This window comes from Styela clava, unplaced genomic scaffold (genome assembly GCF_964204865.1).
Source record: "Styela clava unplaced genomic scaffold, kaStyClav1.hap1.2 HAP1_SCAFFOLD_33, whole genome shotgun sequence".
Lineage (NCBI taxonomy): Eukaryota > Metazoa > Chordata > Ascidiacea > Stolidobranchia > Styelidae > Styela > Styela clava.
In genome coordinates this window covers 72,074-90,646 of record NW_027556492.1, presented here as the reverse complement: position 1 = coordinate 90,646, position 18,573 = coordinate 72,074, and the positions used below count along the sequence as shown (strand labels likewise).

At 28.3% G+C, this 18,573-nt stretch overlaps 5 non-coding genes across 5 annotated transcripts; all 5 read right to left on the bottom strand.

Annotated features, from left to right (window-relative positions):
* Positions 1-2,351: 2,351 nt before the first annotated feature.
* Positions 2,352-2,422, bottom strand: Trnag-ucc (transfer RNA glycine (anticodon UCC)). The gene has a single exon. It is a non-coding gene; the product is annotated as a tRNA-Gly (tRNA).
* A 297-nt stretch (positions 2,423-2,719) lies between these two features.
* Positions 2,720-2,793, bottom strand: Trnan-guu (transfer RNA asparagine (anticodon GUU)). Its single transcript has one exon. It is a non-coding gene; the product is annotated as a tRNA-Asn (tRNA).
* A 4-nt stretch (positions 2,794-2,797) lies between these two features.
* Trnas-gcu (transfer RNA serine (anticodon GCU)) lies at positions 2,798-2,885 on the bottom strand. The gene has a single exon. It is a non-coding gene; the product is annotated as a tRNA-Ser (tRNA).
* A 253-nt stretch (positions 2,886-3,138) lies between these two features.
* Trnai-uau (transfer RNA isoleucine (anticodon UAU)) lies at positions 3,139-3,211 on the bottom strand. The gene has a single exon. It is a non-coding gene; the product is annotated as a tRNA-Ile (tRNA).
* Positions 3,212-3,381: 170 nt separating this feature from the next.
* Trnaa-ugc (transfer RNA alanine (anticodon UGC)) lies at positions 3,382-3,454 on the bottom strand. Its single transcript has one exon. It is a non-coding gene; the product is annotated as a tRNA-Ala (tRNA).
* Between the last annotated feature and the right edge of the window lie 15,119 nt (positions 3,455-18,573).

Sequence of the window (18,573 nt, the reverse complement as noted above, 5' to 3'; positions counted from 1 at the left end):
AAATCTATCATTACTTGATAATACAAATCTTCTATTTTTTTCTAAATATTTTTCTCTTTCGCTATATTCTCATTCTCAATCTCTAATCATTATTTTTCTCCTTTGATTTTATCGAAATTTTTGATACAATGTTCCAATGCTTTTTTAATCATAATACATTCTAATTGTATTTCTTCGTTGAAAGTTATTTCTCCTCATTCTCTGCGGTACATCTTTTTAATAATTTCTTCTGAACGTTCTAATATTTCATTTTTTGTTATAGTCAACATATCTTTTAAATTTTCTAAATTAATTAAATTATTTATCACTAATACTGAAACATGTTTGATAAATTTTTTATATATATCATTATTTGTCATTATTCTTAACCTTGTCTTCGAGTTTTTCAATACGTTTACCTATTGGATATAAGCAGTCTCCAATTACGGCACGTGTTGGTAAATCTTCTACTTTTTTTTCAAGTTTTTCAATACGTTCTAAAATTGGTTTCAAATAAACGTCGATTACTTTACTAAATGCCACACCTAAAATTTTATGACTTTCATGTATAGTATCTAACTTTTTAAATGTTTTTTTTGTGTTAATATATTTAAATTTTAAAGATTCAGGTGCGCCATCTCCAATTCAGTTATAAATCGAATTCATATATTCCAAATTTAAATTAGCATCTAGTTTGTTAAAAGGTTTTGGTAATGTTGAATCATACTCATCATAAAGTTTAATTAATGTTCCATCACCTGCGCTACTATATTTTTCAGCGCTATTCTTTAGTAAAGGATACGCTCACATATAACCTAGATCATATGTTTCTACAACACAAACTACATCTTTATATACAAAAGTATCAAATTGTTTGTATATTTTTTTTGGATCATATTGTGGTATATATTTTTTGATTAAATCAATTTGTTTGTCTGTTAACTGTTTAGTTCAACTTAGCCCATCTTCTTCTATTAGTAATGTCATTATAGTTCCTATTAATTTTTCATTTGTTGTTTTCATTATTTTTTCTCCTTTATTTTATTATAATTTTTAATACAATATTTTATTGCTTTATTTGTTTCTTCAACTCTAAGTGATAATTGTAACAATTTTTTTAACTTAAAATCTTTTTCTTCTACTCAATGTTTAATGGTGAGTAACTCCACTTTTCCTTTTTCTGTTAAAAACTTCATGTCTTCTTTAGCTTGCGCATCTGTCAACATTATTATCAAACCTCCTTAATATTATTAAAATTTTTAATACAATATTCTAAAGCTGTTTTAATTTCAATTTTATGTTCTAAAAGACTGTTGTGTGGCATAATTGATTGCCCTTCTTTTATACATTTTAAAATTGTTTCTGTCAAATTCAATATAGAGTATTTAACTAAATCTAATGATTCTTTAAGATCTTCTAATTGTAAGTCATCTTTTTCTATTAATATTTCACAATATTTAACATAATCATTATATATTTGTGATGTTGCGTGTTTTGCTCAATCTCTATGAATCATATCATATTTTTCTATTCTATATAACATATTTTTTTCTCCTAAGATGTAATCTTATCTGTTGTCATCTCATTTTTCTTTCATTTTTTTACCTTGTTTTATTTTGTCGTAATTATCAACACCATACTGCATAGCCTCTTCTTTCTTTTTTACAATTTCTAAGATTGTGAAATATCGTGGATTCACATATTCAGACTCTCAATGTGGAGGTGGTCCTTCAAAATCAGCCATTAACATATATCTTAACTCTTTTACTTGATTTTTTAGAGTTCTTAAATCAATCATATTTTTTTGTATCATTGTTGAAACTGATCAAATGTATCAATCATACATTCGTTTTTCTTCATTTGTCATTTATATAAAAACTGAAACAATAACAACATCAGCGATATCATTTTCGTCTTCAATCTTCTTTTTCTTTTTTTCTCTGTCCATAGTAATATTATTATTTAACTATGACTTTTTCAAGGGATTTTCGTAGTATGAGGATTATATAATTTTTGTACGCTAGTTTCGTACCCACCTCGCTCTACTATTTTAGTATTAATTTTTTTTATTTTGTTTATAATTTTCACGTTTCGATAACACTTTACATATAAATAGTAAGGTATGATTATTACAAACAAACATAAGAAAAAAAGAAGTTTGACGTGTTTTATTTGTGATATTAAAACTAGCCTCTTCTGTCTTAAAACTAAAAGTTTTTCACTTTGAGTCATGTTTCTTTTGACGCATATCGTTTTCATTTTGATCACCTCAAATAATGAGCAGTTTAAATTGTGATGCTCGGCACATTTGGAATCTGACGTTATAGACGTCGTTGTTCCTGAAAATGTCAAAAATGACATTGAAATATTGGAGCAGATGGGGAGAATTGAACTCCCGCAATCAGATTGGAAATCTGAGGTTCTACCACTAAACTACATCTGCGAAACGTTTACCACATGTCAAAATGGTCTGTAGAGACAGTGGTGGCAAACTAGGCTTACACTAATATAGTGCTACCTTTGACTAGCCTTGAGTCTGTAGAGCTGGTCCTTGGATTTTTGGACCAGATAAATAAAATGGTACCCACGGAAGGATTCAAACCTTCAACCTAGGGCTTAGAACACCCTTACTCTGATCAATTGAGCTACGTGGGCAAAAATGGTGCCTCGTAAAGGACTCGAACCTTTAACCGTTTGCTTAAAAGGCAACTACTCTACCGTTTGAGTTAACAAGGCGTGGCGCCCAATACAGGATTCGAACTTGTGACCTCTTGCTTAACGGGCAATCGCTCTAACCAACTGAGCTAATCGGGCGTGGCGGAGCAAATGGGATTCGAACCCATGCGTCAGAAACTAACCTAACTCATTAGCAATGAGTCCCCTTAAACCAGCTTGGGTATCGCTCCAAAATGGTCGGAAAGAGAGGATTTGAACCTATGATCTCTCGGACCCAAACCGAGTGCTTTTCCATCTAAGCTACTTTCCGATAATGGTGGAGGAAAAGAGATTCGAACTCCCGTATCTAAAAAGAATCTGATTTACAGTCAGACGCGTTTAACCACTTCGCTACTCCTCCGTGGCGGACCTGACGAGAATCGAACTCGCTATCTTCTCTTAGACAGAGAGGCATGTTATCCATTACACCACAGATCCAAATGGTAGAGCTATTGGGGATCGAACCCAAGATCTCACGCTTATAGGGCGTGCGCTGTAACCACTAAGCTATAGCTCTATATGGTGCTGGTTAAAGGCCTCGAACCTTTACTCGTCCGTTTACAAGACGGGTGCTTTGCCAAATTAAGCTAAACCAGCAAAAAATGGTAGAGTGTAGTGGGCTTGAACCACTGACCTCCTGCTTGTAATACAGGCGCTCTTACTTGCTGAGCTAACACTCTATTATGGTGGACCTGGCCAGATTCGAACTGACTGCCTTTTGATTGCAAACCAAATGCTCTCCCTATTGAGCTACAGGCCCAAAAACCACCTCCGCGTTAACAGAGGTAGTTAAGTCGGTTTAAGTCACGACTTGACTAAAAGGTTATAGTACCTTTTCAAACTGTAGTGTGGTTAAAGACGCACCCGTGTCTAACAGTTTAAAGTCAAAAAGTTAATTTAGTAACAAGGCGGAGTTTGTTACTCTTAAATTTTATGTATTTAGGACTAGAGGTTTTTTGAGACCCTCCATATATATATATGTACAAAAACACTAAAAAAGATTTAATTATTTTTAAAATATTTTCTAAGTTCCTTTTCAATAGTTCGTAGTCTTGTTTTTATAGAACCTAAAGGTTTATTATATATTTTAGCTAATTCTTTATTTTTTAATTTCTTTCCATTGAGTCCAATATAGTCACATATTAATTTATAATCAAAAGTATCGCCTAAAATACTCTTTAAATCTAACTTTAATTTGTCATTATTAAAAGTATCTAATGATCGTGTTGTATAAATTCTAGATTTTGTAATGTCTAAACTTTTATGATATTGTCTACTTCTTAAATAATTTCAAAGACAAATAGCAGTATATGTACTCAACGTTGTTTTATGTGTAGGTTCATAATCGTTTATTATTTTATCAAACCGTTCAAAACAGAAACTGTACATTGTTTTTGGATCACTATAACCTTTTGTTTTTATATGTGAAACAACTTTACATGTTTTTTTTGCTATATCCATCATCTCATATTTGATTCTATTTAGAATTTTTTTGTCTTTTGTTTCAACATACTTATTATATAATATATCTATTTTTTTTTTCATTTCTTTAAAAATCCTTTAAATTCTCGATATCATGACATAGTAGGTGGTCACACTGTAACATAAAAACGTAACCCTTCTCTATAACATTTTATTCTATTTTTATCATTATCTTCCAATTTTAAAATATTTTTCGATAGTGATCAAATTGCTTTACATGTCAAAATAGTTCGTCGAGTATTTAACAATTTAGACGTATTCATTTTTGATGAATGTTTTACTAAGGTAGCACTCTGATAACCATGAACTTTTTGTCATGTACTTCAACTTAACGATACTGTTCTACAAAATACTTCATTGGCAACTTCTAACATAATATCAATATCATCACTATATACCCCTAAATCATTATTTTCTTTATTATTTTTAAACATCTTCTTTTACTCCTTTTATGTTATTTATAAATGTTCTTACAAACTTTAAATTTATTATATATCTATCAACTTCGTTTCTAAAATTTTTAAAATATAGATTAGAATGTGTTGCTCGAAATTTTCGTCAAGAATCGTTTAAAAAATCTATTGAAAAATTATAGTTAATACTAAATCTAATTTTATATATTTGTTTTTTATGGACTTGACTATCTAAAATTTCATTTCAATTAACAAAGTGGGCTTTCGAACCCACCGTGTCAATCGCTACAAATCCATAATCACCGTCAAGACAATTAAACTTGATTTTTAAATTATTGTTCTTTACAAAGGTTTTTTTAGCAAAAAATTTTTTTTCGCCCCAACTGTTACTTTCAAAATATTTAAACTTGTTCGTGTTCTTCAAAACGACAGCATAAGCTTTTTTGTCATTATAAAATAATTTGTAATTTAAAACAATAATAGTTTTGTTTAATTTTTTTGCCTCATTGATAGGCATCAATTTCAACTCATCTGTTTCATACATATTCAAATCGCGCATTTGCGCCAAACTCTTAAAAATATTATTCATTAATTTTGTCATCCTTTTCAAACACAATAACGTTTCATTCGATACGTTTTTTAAAATAGATAGTGTTATACGTAAAAAACTCAAAAGTTTCTTTGTAGGCTTTTCTAATCTTATTAACATAACTTTTCTTTAAACATTTTGCGTCGTAATTATTAGCTGGTAATCTAATTTTTACTCGTCTTAAAATTTCGGCAGTCGAACAATCTACTCAGTGTACTTCGTGAGGTAAATAATTTTTTGGCATCGCGTAAGTGTACATTGTCAATAATTGATTTTGATTAATTGTTTTATCACCTCCAAATACTTGATAAGCAAACGTACTAAATATATACCTATCACAAATCACAATATCATACTTCTTAAACTTTTTAGCCAATACTTTATTATATAATTCTCAACCGACACTAATAAACAAAATTGCTTTTGTGATCGAACTAATTTTGAGGTTGTCATTAAAAAAGACTTCTTTAGCTAATAATTCGCCAAAACTAATTCCTCGTGGCTCTCGCGTCACATAAACACTTTTTCCTTCTTTCTTATATTTTTTTTTCAATTTTTCTATGTAGGTTGATTTACCTGAATAATCAATACCTTCAACTACTATAAATTTATTCATATTATATATTCTCCTTTTTTATTATGATAGGAACCGTTTGTCCTTTTAATTCAATAACGACATGGTCACCCACTTTATATTTACTTTTATTAGTTGACAAATTAACTTTCTTGACAGTAATTTCATTCAATTTAATACTTTGTTTTAATCAAGCAATATAAGAAATTTTGCCCGTTTTTTTGCCAATTTGTTTTGTTATTTTATCTATTGTTCCACAACTTTTAGGTCCTTCGAATTTAAACGCATATTTACGTTCAATAATCACACCATCAGTGTAAAAATCAATATTTTTCTGTTGTTCAATATACTTTTTCAAATCTTTCAATTTAATTATTTTTTCAACTCTTTTGTAGTTAATAAATTCTAACAAGTCGTGGCGTTTATCATAAAACTTTCTATTAATAAGACCTACAACATCACGCCGATTTCCAAACTCTTTATTTAAAACTAATTCGCCAAAGCCTTCAACTCTATCATCTTTTTTTATAGAAAATGTTGTCACTCTAGCCGAGGATCGACATATAACTAAACTGTTAGATGTTTTATCATAGTAAGCCCCAACTCCGTCAAGTTTAGGGCTTACAGTAACATTTTCGACATTGCCAATTTTCGCCAATATTTTATTTAAATCTCAAAATTTTTTAATTTCTTTTTTTAACATTTTTTTTACGCTCTTTTTCGTTCTTTAAAAAACACTCTAAACAGTATGTGCCTTTAGGTTCTTTAATACAATAATTACATTTTGTCATTTGCTTTTTTCTTAGCTTTTTTTGCTATATCCTTTAATATTTTTGCTTCCATCTCTTTTCTTTTTGCTTCAAGCTCTTTCTTTTCCTCTTTTTTTCGTAATGCTCTTCATTTATCAGCTTCTTTTTTTTCAGCTTCTTCAATTTCTTCTTTGTCTCTTATTTCTAAATATGTTATAGTTTTTTTAATTTTATCAATAATATCATCTCAATCGTTATGGATATCAAAATAAGTTGCTACTTTACAATACATAGTTTTATGTCCATCGTCATCATATTCTGTAAAGTTTGTGATGTCGGGATATTTAACTTTAATATCACCTCCTCTATAAACACAAATTGAAACATCTGTCGCATATTTATAATCTTCATCTTTTTTTCCAATTAAAAAATAAAAAAGAGTAGTATCATCTGATGTTTCGCTACCATGAACATCTTTATCATAAAATCTGTCATTTAAAGTAACTAATTTATCTTTATCATAATTATTTTGTCTGTTTACTTCTTCTGCTAAAGCTTCCATGTTTTTCATAGTAATTCATGATCATTCATATTGTTTAAAACGTTTTAGTAATTTTACTACTTCTAATCTTTTCCGTTCTTTTGTTTTATCTTCTTCAATTTTATTATTATCTCTAATAACATTAATTAAATCAAAAAATATTTCATCTCTTAATAAAAGAAACAAATCATGTTCGATATCAGACATTTTAAGTTCTCCATTTATAACATCTATTACTTTATTTTTGTCTTCATCTTTTTTAATATGTTTACAATTTAAAATTCGATTTGTCAAATTACTATGATATTTTATGTCTTTATGATTTGATAATCAAATATATTTTCGTAAAAATAATTTTCATCTTTCGCGTTCTCTTTGTTTTTCTGTCATTTCTTTAATTTTTTTTCCTTTTTCTTTATTTGTCATTATTCTTCTCCTTTATATTTATACGATCCTCTTTTTTTCGTAAATTTTTGATTAGCAATTTCTTTTCTAATTCTATTAATTGTCTTTATTTTTTCAACGTTTTCTTTTTCTCAATCTAAAATAGCATATACGCCAATAAATATTTTAGGGTCATCGCCTTTTTTTCAATTTGAAAGTCTTGTGTTTACTATTTTAATAAGTGCTTTTCGATATTTGTTGAAAGCGCGACGTGAAACTTTACCTTCGAGGTAAGTATTTGTCAAATCATTATCACCAAAATATTTTTTTCCAATTTCTCAAACTTTTTTAATACGAATATTTTCAAAATTATAACTATACAATTGGTTTCAATTTTTAGCTCGTATAATTGAACGCATTTCTTTTCTAATAGTTTTTTTAAATTCTTCAAGATAATCATCTAATTTTTCAAAATCCTCAAGTATTAAATAAACTTCGATTTTGTCATTATCACTATCTTCTAAATGATATCATCGTCTAGGTTTTTTTTCTAAAATATGAATATTAAAGTTTACAAAGTCAAATCTATGACCCATAGACTCAATAGTGACGACAAAACGACCTCTCAAAGGTTCATGTGGTGACTCATCCCATCTCATTCAATCACAATAAACCACACCGCAATTCATTTTTTCAACAGCACTAATAAGTGTATTTTCCATTTTTTTTTCTAATTGTTTTAATTCGTCACTAGATATTTTTTTATATTTTCCATTTCCATCCGAAAAATTATTCATTATTCTTTTCCTCCTTTTTCAAACGTTTTAATTGTTACATAAAAACCTTTTTTATCTCAAATAGTATTGTCTTTGTCCCCTTTTGGTGATAATATTGTACTTTCAATACTAGTTCTAGCATCATATTCAATTTTTAAATCTCATAGTATACTTTCCAATTTATCCAACTCTTTTTTATCTTTCATTCAAATTTTATATGTTTTCATTATTCTTTTTTCTCCTTTTTTTCTTCTTGTTTTTTAAATTTTCATAACTTTCCATATATTTATTATATCACATTTATTTTTGTTTTCTAATTTAATTAGGTTTGTTTCTTGAAGTCTAGTAAGTGTTCTTAATCTTTCTAATTCTTCTTCTTGATTCCCAATAATTATTTTTAAATCTTCTTGAGATCTAATAATTCCGTTTAGTTTTGTCTTCTCATTATCTAATTCTACTAATTTAGTTTCTAAGTTTGACTTATCATTATTTAATTCTAAATTACTTTTAATCAAAATAATACTAAAAATAACATTTACTATAAATAAAAATATCAATATACTTTTTTTAATTTCGTTTCTCATTTCTATATATATTTATTATATCATATTCAACTTTAAACTTTCTTCAAATTTATTTCAAAGTTTCGGAAAAATATATTTGTTCAAAAACAAAATTTCTTTATCCTCAAATTGAGACAACACTCATTGTTTTAAATTTTTCTGTCTATCTATTCCTAAGTAAAACATTTTAATTTTATTAGTTTTGAATTGTTCAACTATGTCGTGTGTTCCACGATGACCATTATTACATATATGATTTTTTATTTTAAATTTTGTTAGTTTTAAATCCGTATTATCGGCAAAAATAATTAATTGATCATAATTTCATTTTTGTTTTTGACAAATTTTTCTCAAAATCTTTCCTGAATCATTCATTAGTGTTTTCAATTTAATAAAATAAACTGGACTAATACCAGTACAAATGTAATCTTTAAAGTAATAATAATGTTTTTTTTCAATAAATGTATTTTCCGTTATTAAAGCCATAAAATCGCAAAAAAGTCAACCAATATTATGTCTAGTATTTGATAACTCTTTTGAATCATTACCTAAAAAAACGCAAATTATGGGTGTTTTATTCATAATTATGACCTCCTTGTAATTTCCTGATCTCATTATATTCTTTTATAAAATCTGTTGTCGAAAAACCTGGTACAATTGTATTACTATGTGACAGTTCTTCAAAATCTATTAACTCAACAACTTTTTTTGCTAACTCATCATTATATTTAATAAACATATACTGTTGAGTTGTCTTTAACTCTTTTTGATCTGTAATTAATTTTGAGTAGTCGCAAAAACCTTGTCGAGGTATACCCACGTCCCACTTGTATTTAGCCTTATCAAAAAATTTGACAGTCTTTTTTGTGTTATTGTAAATAAACGTCTTTACAGAAGGAACTCGAAACGGTTGTTTTTCTAATAATCTCAAATTTTTTCCGTCTTTAAATTCTTCTCGATTTTTATTGACTCAAATTTGAAATGAGCAATTGAAATTTTTTGTTTTGTTTTTATACTCGAAAGCATTTTGATCAACAGTTAATTCTACAATCAATTTTAGGTCGTTATTTAATTTTTTTTGAGTTGAATATCGTCGCAAAGTATTAGGTACTATAAAACAAACAATATCAGCAATTTTTGAAGCCTTATTGATAAAGTCAATTGCTAACTGTCCAGATCGACCAAATGGTGGATTTCCAAAAATTATATTTTTCGCCGAATGCTTTAGATTAACCTTTAAAAAGTCTTGTTTAATGACTCTTTTGTTCTTTAAATCTTCATCAATATCATAGCACAGAATTTTAGGTTTTATGTCTAATACTTGTTCTAAAGCGTCAACAAACACTCCTTCGCCGGCGCTAGGTTCAATTCATGTTAAATTGTTATAATCAATTTTATAATATTTTAAAACCGCATATATATATGTTGTTAACTTATTAGCTATTTTTTGTTTTGTATAATATTTATCTAATTTATTCATCATGTATTGTTTTCTCCTCAAGTACAAACCATTTTTTATAAAACGCCTCAATATCTTTTCTTCGTTGGTTGTCTAATTCATGTAAACGCGCTATCTTTTTATGAGTTTCTTCAATGTGTTCTTTTAATTTTTTTCTTTGATAATTCAGTGATAACATAATATGATCTTCTAATTTTTTTCAACCTTTTTTATTTTGTTTAATAAAAATACATTGCGTCAATTTGTCTCCCGTATCTGGAATTCGTATATGTAACCTTCCGCTTTTTTCTTCGTGAACTATTACATGTAATGCTGTTCGACCAAAACAATTTCAGAAATCAACAACTCCTGCTTCGTTTTCTCTAATACCCTTTTCTAAAGCTCTGTCTTTTCCAAAATTTTTTTCGATAGTATTATTAATTAAAGTTTCAATTGTATCTTTTAAATCTATATTCATTGTGTTCCTTCTCCTTTATTTTCTCACTTTTCGTTAAAATCTTCTAAGTCTTCGCGGTACGATGTAAACATCTTAACGTCTGAGCTGAAGCCTCCACTAGAATTTTGGGCCTCTTGCGTTAATTCTATTCATGAGTCTACAGTTGTCACAACGGCATTATGTATTTCTTTTATGTCTTCATCTGTCAAATCGTCAAATTTTTCACAACGTCAAATATCTTTCAATTCTTCTGGCATATTTTGACGTATCGCTCTTGGAACGTCAAGATGTTTTAAATTATCGACATCTTTTTTTATTTCTTTAATTTGTTCTTTTGTCATTATTATTTTTCTCCTTTTTAAATTTTCACAAATATTTTATAATTTTATATTGTATGTTAATTGACTCTACACTAAAATATAAAACAATTGGTGTTCCAATACTTAATATTATAATTAATAATATATAGATTGTAATAAGTTTCTTAACTTTCAACACACCAATATTATTAAGTCACCCAAAATAAGTAATATAATTTGATGCTAATATAAATAATATTGACGCTACAACCATAAATATAAGTAAAAAATCAACTATGTTTTTTAGAAAAAATTTTAATTTATTCATTATTTTCTCCTCCTAATCATCCAATTTTATCAAAAAATGAAAAAACTGCTAAAGCTAGTGTTGGATTTAACAGTGGTAATAAAGCTAATCAACTTGGTAAAGTCTCAATTGTTGTTAGTACTACAACTGAGCAAATCAAATGTGAGCAATATATCATTGTAACAACTATTGCTAAAAAATTAACTAGTTTCTTGTTCATCATATTCTTTATCTTCTCCTTCTTTAATTAAATTATAATTGTAAAGGCAGTACTCGATAGCTTTTAATATACTTTCATAGTTTTCTTTATTATGATTATCAACTCAAACGCTTTCGCCTTTTACTACATTTTTTAAAATTTCACTTTTTAATTTTAGTATATTATTACTTACAACTTTGAATGATTTTTCCAAATCTTTAACGCTTAATTTATCATTTCTTATTAAAGATTTTGCGTTTGATAAATAACTTTCATATTCTAATTTATTTTTCATATTATTTTTTACCTCCTTTTTTATCACGATAAACCTCTTTTTTTTTCATTTCTTCAAGTCTCGAAATTGTTGTTTTTAGTCGACTCAACTTAAATTTATTGATACTTAAAATTCAATCTAAAAAATGTTTATTTGTTTTAAATGTTATTTTTTTAAAATTAATTTTGTCATTTTCTCAATTTCTAAAGTGTGCAAACGCCATTTCTTCGTAATAATTTAACCCGTCGCGTCCTTTAAATTCGAAATTGTCAAAGTCGGTTGAACGGCTAAAACTTCCCATTATGTTTAAAAAATCTGAAGCAATTGTTTTCTCTTCAGGTGTTAATCGGTTAGCTTCTTTAGCTTCCAAATATTCTTTAAACTCTTTAATAATCTTTAATCTTCAATTATTCATTTTTTTTTCTCCTTTGTTTTCTTCTATTTTTATTATATCATATTCAACTTTATTTTATTATATCATATCCTAACCCAGGTTGGCATCACAACCTTTGTAAAACAATTTATTATAATAAACAACTATATCTTTGTTTTTTTGGATCTTACAACTGTTTTTAGTTTCACCAATTAAACTATGTTTAATCAATATTAATGTAGATAATTTAAATTGTTTCAAATTTACTTCTAAAATTTCCCGACGCCGATCTTTAAACGAATTTCAACGATCATTAAAACATTTAACACTAATATCGCTTTCAAAATGTTTCAAAATATTTTTCGCCAAAATTTTTTCACCTTTCCCTTTACCTTTTTCTTCGCTAATAATCCCTACTAACTTAAAAATTAAATCAATTGTATTTTTTTTCATAATTTTCTCCTTTTATACTCAATTATTTTTTAAATATCCTTTAATAATGGGTAAACTTCGCTCCATATCTTTCGCACAATATGCTTTAAACTTTATCAAATCATCTTTCAAAATTTCGTCAATCATTCGTTGGATGTGTTTAAAAAAATCGTATGTTTGTTTCTTGAAATTGTCAAAAATCTTTTCATCTTGTAAATTTACGTCATCATCTAAATATAATTTAATTTGCGCTCAATCTTTGTTTTTGCTCATTATTTTAAAATAAGTTTCTTCCATATCTTTATAATTTAATTCTTTAAACAATTTATTTAAATTCTTTCTAAAATAAAATTGTGATCCCGCCCCCATATCATCAAGATAATTAACTTCTTCATCTATGTCATATATATATTCTGAATTGTCAATTTTATTCAAAATAGCATTAAAACGTTGTCTTGCTGTTTCTTTTTGTGTAGTAATCATAATTTTTTCTCCTTTATTTAAAAATCTTCACGCGGTCAATTGTTGTCGTCGTGGTAATATTCATCAGCGTCGATATCATAATCATCATAAGCATCATTATTATCGTCGTCATTTGGTCCAATTTCTTTTGTAAAATCAATATCTTTTAAATGTTCGTCTTTAATTCAAATTGAACATTCTAAGAAAAGATAATCATTTCCTCACATTTTGTTTTTTGTTTCTGTTTTCATAATTATTTTCTCCTTATTTTTTTTATTATTATATTATTATTATATCATATTGGGTTTTCTGTTTGTGAATCATCAACAAAAATGACCACAATAATCGTTGTTTTTCTTTTCTAAATAATATTTAAATCTTTTTTTACAATTTTTACATCTTTTAAATTGTTTTTTAAGTAACAAACCACTACTTTTTATTTCATTTAAATAATATTGTAATTCGTGACTATCTTTAAAACAATCAATAATATATTCTTTCTCAAATCAACAAGTCTCATTTATAACACCAAAATCTTCTGAACCGGCCATTTCATTATCAATACCTTCGTTAATATGTGTCGAAAATCTTAATTTGAATTCGTAACTATCAACTCTTACATAACCATTTTTATCATCTTTATATCGACAATTAATATAAATATATCTGCTTTCACTCTTTCGACTTTTCACTTGCGTAAATTCAACATATTTAAATTTGCTTTTTAATTGTTCTTTTAAATATTTTTTAATTAAAGGTAATAACTTTGTAATATGTACTATTTTACCTTCTTCTACGTCTTGTCTAAATTTTTCTAACTCTTCAAAATTCAAAACTAATTTGTTCATATTCTTTTTCTCCTTTATTATTATTATATCACATTGAGTATTTATATTATATCATATTCAATATCTTACTGGTAGTCTCAAAAAATTTCAATTTTCGCCAAGTGGTTTTTGTCTTATTATACCTGCGGGTTGTCAAAATCTTACTAAGCTTTCTAAATCTTACTAAAAATTAGCTCAATTTTTTTGAGTCAAATATTTTACAACTTTTCCTGCCTCAAAAAGTCTAGTTTTCCCTGTGTTTAAGCCATTTCGTTAAAAAAGTAAATTTATTCCTATTACTGTCTAAAAAAAAAATAAATAAAGTAATAATAGTATAAATAATTTTGTTTTTCATATAGATTTACAAATATTTTACTTTTTTTCTGTATTGGTTCTACGACAGGTAAAACTCGTGTTTTTCAGCCCGGAAAAGTTGTAAAAGTTTTAGCTCAAAAAAATTCACCTCTTCCAGTCTAACCCACGGTCCCATATGCAAAAATCACCTTTTTTTCTGTCAGTAAGATAATCAAGCTTTTCAAAAAAATAAGTCCTTACATAGAGAATAATAAAAAAATTTTTTTCTCTTTCAAATTTTTTATTTCGTCTAAAAATAAATTTCAAAATTTTTAAAAAAAAACTTGACAAAAAAAAAAAACTATGTTAAAATTAATTGGGCGAGCTTTTGGCAATTTTTTATTTAATTTTTATTTTAAATTTTCAAAAATCAATTTTTTAATTTCTATAATATTATTTTAACACTTTACCCCTTTTTTGTCGTTTGTGGTATAATGCAAAAATTTTAAAAAAAAAATAAGTAAAAAAAAAAATAACAAAAAAAAAAATAATAATATATAATTAAATTGAAACGTAAAAGATAAATGCATTAATTAATTAATATATATTTAATTATTATTATAATATTGAGGAGGTGCCACAATGACACACACAAAAAAAAATAGACTTGGACGCTTTGAAGTCGTAAAATGTACGGATTTAAGCAAAAAAAAAATCGATAATTTTTTGGCGGACTGTTTCGATAATCAAGACATAAAGGACGAAAAAAACCGATTATTAAAAAAAATTAATTATAACCGCCACCAATGCACAAGCGGAGCACGTGAAGACTGCGACGCGGACCGTGTAGAATTGGCGCAATACGTGATTATTTGACCAAATAACAACGACGAAGACGAAAGAGAGGCCGAAGAAGAAGAGGAAGCAAAAGAAGCAGAAGAAGAGAAAAAAGAACAAATTAAATTTTGTAACTCCTTTACTGGTTTAAATGATAAATTAAATTGGGCACATTACTGCACCGAAGATGTGGAGGATAGAGCGCGCGACCTGTTCACCGACAGCGACGAGGTAGAAGATGGGGAGATTTGGAACGCGTTAAATGGATACACTCAAGCCGAAGACTTGAAGCCTGAAGATTTCGCGACGTGAAAAGATTTAATTTTGAGAAGTTGCGGAATTACCGCGCAAAGTATACGCGAAGAATCCCACGACCTCGCAACATCTGAAGAGAACAAGACGCAGGACGACGAGACGCAAAACGATTTAGCGGATAAAATCAACTTGGCACGAATGCTTGAAGATTTCGAACGTGACGAAGGAGGTGCAGAATAATGGAAATAAAGCAAAAAAATAAATTATTGGCCATTTTCTCGACACTTGACAACAAAAACGATTTCGAAAATCTCGAAAAAATTACATTTGAAACAGACAACGCCAAAAAAATTATAAATAATTTAATTATAAATAATTTAAACAATTTGGCAAGCTTCGAAATGGAGCCGGTCGACTTAATCGAAATTATAAAAAAATTTTTAAATTATTTTGAGGCGAAAGAATTACAGGCCAAAAAAGAAATTGAATTTTTAAAAATCCGGTTGATTTTGGCAAAGATGAAAAAGGAGGGTGCAAATAATAAATAATAATAAATAAATAAATATTATTTAGGGCCGGGGCTTAGATGTTCCCGGTCTTTTTTTTGCCTGTTGAAATCTGAAAGCTTGCGGATTGTGTCAGTCGTAGCGCTGAAATATTCAAATAATTGCCATTTGAGGGCCTAAACGAGTTTAAACGTGGTTTAGTATTAAAAGAAGAAAAAGCAAGCCCATTTTTAACGTGTTCAATCGTGCGAATTGTGCCGGCGAAAGGCTCCCCGTTTATTATATATTAAAATTTTTATTTTGTCAAGTACTTTTTTTTTTATCTCAACGATCGAGAACGTGAAAAGGTACCCCCTTTTATTATATCACAAGAACGCGAGAAAGTCAAGCCCGAGGATATCCCAAGCAATTTTGAGGGTCCTAGGGTGACTCGATTTGTCACAGCCTCAACTTATAGTAAGATTTTTTATTCTCGCGCTCTCAGACGTAAAACTCGATGTTTTTAAAAATAATTCAAAATAATTAAAAATAATTAAATCTTTTTTAGTGTTTTTGTACATATATATATATGAAGGGGTATAAAGTTTATTTCGACTAGTACCTCCTTATCGTCATCAACTTTAAGATCCCTTCTTATTATATAATAGGAGAAATTTATGGAAAATAACATAAAAGAAACTGTGGAAACACAAGAAGTGCAAAATACTGAGAAAAGCACAAGTACAGACAAAGACACTAAAGTAAGTGTAGCTGAGTTTAATATGTGAGAAAAAAAGTATGATACTTTGAAGAAACAATATGAAAAAGCTGTCGACCAAATTTCAAACTTAGAGAAAATCAAAAACACTCTTGGCGAAAATTTGAAAAATAGAGAGCTCGCTCATAAGGATCTTGAAGGGAAGTTCATACAAGCTCAAACATCATTAAGACATAACCACATTAAGGAATTATTTAAGAAAGAAGGTGGCGATGAATCTAAAATGAAACATGTTTTGACCTTATTAGGCAATAAATCTGCTCAGTTAGAAGACAAAGATTTGATTAACGAGTTTAAAGTTTTAAAAACCGAATTAAGTTCTTTATTTGTTCAAAAGGCTGAACCGCTCCCAACTACTAATTATAATGGGGACATGACACAAAAGACACCTAATGTGCCTAATGTGACAAATTTAAACCAACCCGTTAATGAATATATAAGACAAGCTACTCGTAGAGTAGATCCCCAAACTGGTATTATTATTGATGATGACTTGAGCAACAAATAATTAAAATAATAAAGGAGAATATTAATTATGGCAACACTAAGTCAAGACCAAGCTTTTGGAACTATCAATGCGACTACTAAATCTGCTATTGAAGGAATTCCAGGGCAAACATTAACAGAATCACAATTAATTGCAGCGGAATCTACCGATACAAATCATTCGTTATTCTATATTCAAGGATTTAAAGGTAATGAAATTGTTCAATCAATCAATTTATCTCAAATCCCAACAATTCCAAATATTGATTATGACACAATTTTCAAATTAGGGATTGTTAACATGCACAGAGATCAAAATGGAACTCTCCAAAAAACATGAGTTTTAGCATCTGGGCATGGAACTTCATCATATTCACACCAATTAGCTCTTTCTAATGGGTTCAATTCAACAGCACCTGTCAATCCAACATATCCAGGAGTGGATAAAAAAACTATTGGAATGACATTTTCGCACTTTGAATTCAATCCTATGGAACAATTAGACAAATCATTATTTTTACATAGTGGATTCGTCTATTCTGCTCTTTTGGCACAAAGATGAAGTAATTATAAAAATCGTGTTAATCTTCATTACTTTAAAGCAGTTATCGAAGCTCTTGAAACTGATTCAGAAGCTAAAAGTAACGTTTTACAACTTACAGACGAAGATATTGCAGCCACAAATGCTGACTCACGTTTTGCGGGAATCACTTTCCTTCATAAATTCTTAAACATGATTCAATCATTGAAAACACGTACAAGTCTTTATGGTAAAGTGGGAACTAATTTAGTTTTGATTGTAGCACCCCACATCAAAAATTTATTAGCTATCGTAAACGCCAAAGTTGGATTAGATACAAGCAACTATCAAGAATTCGAGGATAATAACTTGAAAATTGGAGGTTTGAAAGCTGAAGTATCAATCCTTTTAGGTAAAATCTGACCTAAAGGAAAACCTGGAGCTACTTATACTGAAATTGCTAACAGTCTTTCAGAAGTTACAAGTACTTCGGCTGCAGACACCCTTCCACTAGACGCAAACACAGGATTAGCTACTATTCCTTCGTCACCAGCTAACGCAGTTTATATGCCAACATATAGTACAGCAATTACTGGAGATTTAGGAGCAGACTTATCTCAATATATTGCGATCTTACAATACATTTCGCCTGAAAAAAATTCACCAGTTATGGTATTAGCGGGGGCACCTTATGTGTGATCAGCTATAATTCCACAAACAGGTAATATTGTTACAGGGTTGAAAGCTTTGTATGGAATCTCTAAATGAAAGGGATTATGTCAAAAATTCTTGTATGGTATTAAATTACCAGCAGGTAAAACAATTTATGACATTGGTGGATCTTAGAATATAAGGTCTAAATAGTTTAGAGGTCTTCTATTTATCAAAAAGGCCTCACAGAGGAAAAATATGAAAAATCAAATTAATAAAATTAATATTAAAAATTTAGAAAAACGTTTAAAATTATTAGAACAACAAGAAAAACGTTTAAGTTTGTTAGAAAAACAAAATAAAATTTTAAAAAATGCCGTTGTTAATAATGCTAATAATAATCGTAGAAATGAAACAGCTATTGAAATAGCGGA